This window comes from Neofelis nebulosa, chromosome 1 (genome assembly GCF_028018385.1).
Source record: "Neofelis nebulosa isolate mNeoNeb1 chromosome 1, mNeoNeb1.pri, whole genome shotgun sequence".
In the NCBI taxonomy this organism is placed as follows: Eukaryota; Metazoa; Chordata; class Mammalia; order Carnivora; family Felidae; genus Neofelis; species Neofelis nebulosa.
In genome coordinates this window covers 140,320,517-140,326,516 of record NC_080782.1, presented here as the reverse complement: position 1 = coordinate 140,326,516, position 6,000 = coordinate 140,320,517, and positions in this window count along the sequence as shown.

The following is a 6,000-nucleotide window of genomic DNA, read 5'->3' as shown; positions in this document are numbered from 1 at the left end:
GAATGGGTTCAGACTTAAGCGATCATCATCCTGAAGTAGGCTGCTATATGCATAGGATGTTACATATAAACGTCATGGTAACCATAAATCAAAAACCTCTAATATATATGCAAAAAATAAAGATACAGGAACATGCTGATTAAAAGTGAAGGGATGGAAAACATTTATTATGCAAATGAAAGCAAAAAGAAAGCTAGGTACCAATACTTACATTGGATGAAACAGACTTTGAACAAACACTGTAACAAGACACAAAAAATACTACAAAATCATAAAAGTGACAATTCAACAAGAAGTTATAATAATTGTAAATATGCACCGAACATGAAAGCATCCAAATACATAAAACAAGTATTAATAGACATTACCAAGGAAGAAATTGATAGCAAAACAATAATGGTAGGGAACATTAACATCCCACTAGATCAATGGATATTTCATCCACACATAAAATCAATAAGGAAATAGTGGGTTTGTATGACACATTGGACCAGATAGACCTAACAGACATACTCAGAACATTACATCCAAAAACAACAGAATATATATTATTTTCAAGTGCACATGGAACATTCTCCAGAATAGACCACATGTTAGGCCACAAAACAAGTCCAACAAATCCAAAAAGGTTGTAATCATATCATACATCTTTTCTGACCACAATGGTATGGAAACTAAAAATCAAACACAAGAAAAAAGTCTGGAAAGAATGCAAAGACAAGGAGGTTAAATAACATGCCACTAAATAATAAATGGGCCAACCAAGAAATCAAAGAATAAATAATAAAATACATGAGACAAATGAAAATGAAAACACATGATCCAAAATAGTTGGATGCAGCAAAAACTGTTCTAAGAGGGAAGATTATAGGGGCACCTGGATGGCTCAGGCAGTTAAGCATCTGACTTCAGCTCAGATCATGATCTCATGGTTCGTGAGTTCAAGCCCCACATGGGGCTCTGAGCTCACAGCTCACAGCTCACAGCTCAGAGCCTAGAGCCTGCTTTGGATTCTGTGTCTCCTTCTCTCTCTGCCCCTCCCCTGCTTGTGCGCTCTCTCTCTCTCTCTCTCTCTCTCAAAAATAAACTATAAAAAAGATGGAAGATTATAGTAATACAGGCCTACTTTAAGAAGCAGGAAAGGGGCACCTTGTTGGCTCAATTGGTTGAATGTCTGACTTTGTGAGTTTGAGCCCTTTATCCAGCAGGCTCACTGCTGTTTGAGCACAGAACCCACTTGGGATTCTCTGTCTCCTTCAATCTCTGCCCCTCCCATGCTCTCACTCTCTCTCTCTCTCTCAAAAATAAATAAAACATTTTTAAAAAGCAGGAAAAATCTCAAACAGCTTAAACTTATGCCAAAAGGAACTAGAAAAAGAATAAACAAAGCCCAAAACCAATAGAAGGAAGAAAATAATAAAGATTAAAATAGAAACAAACAAACAATGAAAAAAAAAAGCCCAATAGATATCAATAAAACCAAGGGCAGCTTTCTTGAGTAGACCAACAAAATTGATAAACTTTTAGCCAGATTCATAAAAGTTAAAAGAAAGTACTCAAACAAAATTGGAAATGAAAGAGATGGGGTGCCTGGGTGGCTCAGTGAGTTAAGCATCTGACTCTTGATTTTGACTTAGATAGTCATCTCATGGTTCATGAGATTGAGTCCCACATTGGGCTCTGTACTGACAGTATAGAGACTCCTTGGGATTCTCTCTCTCTCTGCCCCTCCTCTACTCAAGCATGCACGCTCTCTCTCAAAATAAATAAATAAACTTAAAAAAAAAAAGAAATAAAAGAGGAGAAATAATAATCACCACCACAGAAATACAAAAGGTTTTAAGAGAATATTATAAAAATTATATGTCAGGGCGCCTGGGTGGCGCAGTCGGTTGAGCGTCCGACTTCAGCCAGGTCACGATCTCGCGGTCCGTGAGTTCGAGCCCCGCGTCGGGCTCTGGGCTGATGGCTCGGAGCCTGGAGCCTGTTTCCGATTCTGTGTCTCCCTCTCTCTCTGCCCCTCCCCCGTTCATGCTCTGTCTCTCTCTGTACCAAAAATAAATAAATAAATAAATAAATAAATAAATTATATGTCAACAAATTGGACAACCTAGGAAAAATGGATAAATTCCTAGAAATACATAACCTTGCAAAAATGAATCAGGAAGAAATATAAAATTGAAATAGACTAATGAAATTGAGTGATTAATCAAAAAATTCCCAACAGACAGAAGTCCTAGACCAGATGACTTCACAGGTGAATTCTACCAAACATTTAAAGAAGAGTTAATAAATATTGTTTTCACACTGCTCCAAAAAATAGAAGAGGAAGGAAAACTTCCAAATTTATTCCATGACACCAGAATGACCCTGATATCAAAACCAGATACAAAAAAAGGAGAACTATAGACCAATATTTCTGATTAACACAGATACAAAAATCCTGAACAAAATATTAACAAACTGAATCCAACAATATATTTTTTAAAAAATCATTCACCATGATCAAGTGGGATTTATTCCAGGGATGCAAAGGTGATTCAATATTTGCAAATCAATCAACGTGATACATCACATCAACAAGATAAATGATAAAAATCACCCGATCATTTCAATAGATACAGGAAAAGCTTTTTACAAAATACCATATCCATTCATGATTAAAAAAAAAAAATTCAACAAAGTAGGTTTAGAGAGAACATACTTCAACATAATAAAAGCCTTATATGAAAAACCCACAGCTAATATCAGATTGAATGGTGAAAAACTGAAAACTGTTCCTCTAAGATCAGGAAGACAAGGATGTCCACTCTCACCACTTTTATTCAACATAGTACTGGAAGTCCTAATCACAGCAATCAAACAAACAAAAAAAAAAGAAATAAAAAGCAGTTGGCAAGGAAGAAGTAAAACTTTCACTACTTGCAGATCATATAATATATATATAAAACCCTAAAGACTCCACCCAAAAACTATTAAAATTGGCAAATTAATTCAGTAAAGCTACAGGATACAAAATTAATATACAGAAATCTGTTGCATTTTTATACACTAAGAATGAAGTAGCAGAAAGAGCAATTAAAAAAAAAAAGTCCCATTTACAATTGTAACAAAAAGAATAAAATACCTAGGAATAAATTTAATCAATGGGGTGAAAGACCTATGCTCTGAAAACTATAAAACACTGATGAAAGAAACTGAAGATGACACAAACAAATGGAGAGATAGTCTATGCCCATGGATTGGGAGAACAGATATTGTTAAAATGTCTATACTACCCAAAGCAATCCATAGATTTAATGCAATCCCTATCAAAATACCAACTGCATTTTTCACAGAAGTAGAACTAATAATTTTAAAATTTGTATGGAAACACATAAGACCCCAAATAGCCAAAGTAATTTTGAGAAAGAAGAACAAAGCTGGAGGTATCACAATCCCAGATTTCAAGATATACAACAAAGCTGTAGTCATCAAAACAGCATGATACTGACAAGAGCACCAAAAGAAACACATAGATCAATATAACAGAATAGAGACCTTGGGGACCCTGGGTGGCTCAGTCGGTTAAGCGTCCGACTTCAGCTCAGGTCATGATATCGCGGTCCGTGAGTTCGAGGCCCGCGTCGGGCTCTGGGCTGATGGCTCAGAGCCTGGAGCCTGCTTCCCATTCTGTGTCTCCCTCTCTCTTGCCCCGCCCCCGTTCATGCTCTGTCTCTGTCTCAAAAATAAATAAAACGTTAAAAAAAAAGTTAAAAAAAAAACAGGATAGAGACCCCAGAAATAAACAATTATATAGTCAATTAATCTTCAACAAAGCAGGAAATAATATCCAATGAGAAAAAGACAGTCACAAACGGTGTTGGGAAAACTGGACAGCAACATGCAAAAACAAAAACAAACCAAAATAAAAAAAAAAACCCGAAAATATAAAAACTGGACCACTTTTTTACACCATACACAAAAATAAACTCAAAATGGATTAAATACCTAAATATGAGATCTGAAACCATAAAGTTCCTAGAAGAAAACATAGGCAATAATCTCTTTGACATCAGCAGTACAAACATTTTTCTAGGTATGTCCCTTTTGGGAAGTTAAACAAAAGTAAAATTAAACCATTGGGACAGCATCAAAATAAAAGGCTTCTGAACAGTGAAGGAAACCATCAGCAAAAGAAAAAGACTACCTACTGAATGGAAAAGATATTTGCAAGTGATACATCTGGTAAGTGGTTCATATCCAAAATATGTGAAGAACTTGTACAACTCAACACCAAGCCCATAAATAATCCAATTAAGAAATGAGAAAAGCACATGAATTAGATATTTTTCCAAAGAAGACATACAAATGGCCAGCATACACTTGAAAGATGCTCAACATCACTCATCATCGGGATAATACAAATCAACCACAATGAGATGTCACCATATGTCTTTCAGGATGGCTAAAAACATAAGAAACAACAAATGTTGGTGAGAATTTGGATAAAAAGGCACCACCATTCAATGTTGGTGGGAACGCAACATGGTGCAGCCACTGTGAAAAACAGTATAGAGGTTTCTCAAGAAACTAAAAATAGAATTACCATATGATCCAGTAATTCCACCACTGGTTATTTAACCAAAGAAAATGAAAATATTAATTCAAAAAGATGTATACACCCCTGTGTTTATAGTAATAGTATCTCTAATAGCCAAGATATGGAAGCAACCCAAGTGTCCCTCCATAGATGAATGGGTAAAGAAGTGGTATATGTATACAATGGAATACTATTTTCAGCCTTAAAAAATAATGAGCTCTTGCCATTTGCAAAAACATGAATGGAGCTAGAGAGTATAATGCTAAGAAAAGAGTCAGAGAAAGACAAAGACCTTATTATTTCACTCATATGTGAAACTTAAGAAACAAAACAAATAACCCCAGGGAAAAAAGAGAGATGGGGCACCTGAGTGGCTCAGTTGGTTAAGCATACAACTCTTGGTTTTGGCTCAGGTCATGGTCTCATGGCCAGTGAGACTGACCCCAGTGTTGGGCTCTATGCTGACAGCACACGGAGCCTGCTTGGGATTCTCTCTCTCCTTTCCTCTCTGCCCCTCCCCCACTTGCTCTCTCGCTCTCTCTTTCAAAATAAATAAAATAAACTTTAAAAAAGAGAGAGAGAGAGAAACCAAGAAACAGACCCTTAACTATAGAGAACAAACTGATAGTTACCAGAGGGGAGGTGGGTAGGGGGAAAGGGTTAAACAGATGATGGGGATTAAGGAGTATATTTGTCATGATGAGCATCTGGTGTTGCATGCAAGTATTGAATCACTACAATGCACACCTGAAACTAATATAACACTGTATGTTAATTAACTGTAATTAAAATAGAAATTAAAAATAAATAAAAAATAAAACAAAGGAACAAAGGAAAAAAGGGAAAACAAAAATAAACTTTTAAATATAGAGAACGAACTTGTTGTTATAGGGGAGGTGGGCAGGGACATGGGTGAAACAGATGAAGGAGATTAAGAGTACACGCATCTTCATGAGCACTGAGTATTGTATAGAATTGTTGAATCAATATGTTTATATCTGAAATTAATATAACACTGTATGTTAATTATACTTGAATAAAAAGAATTCCAACTGGCTGTTTGGGAAATTTGATAGTACATTATTTTCAGCCACCCATGTGACTATAGATAGACTGAGGTCAAAACCCAGTTAACTAAAACAAAAGCTCTGTGGACAAAATAGTTCTCAGAAAATATGTCAACATACTCCCCCATCACCGTTTTTTTCTTTTCTAATTCAGTTCCTGAATTCTCTAAGGGTCAGCTCAATTTCCAACACTTTCCTGAATTCTTCCTTATCCATCATAATTAGTAATGATTATACTAGGCTATCTTATACTTGATTTTATTAAACATCTATATGTTGAGGGCAAATCAAGACACTCCAAGGTAACTAAAACCCTCAAATTTATTCAAATTAATAGCCTTTAAATATGAA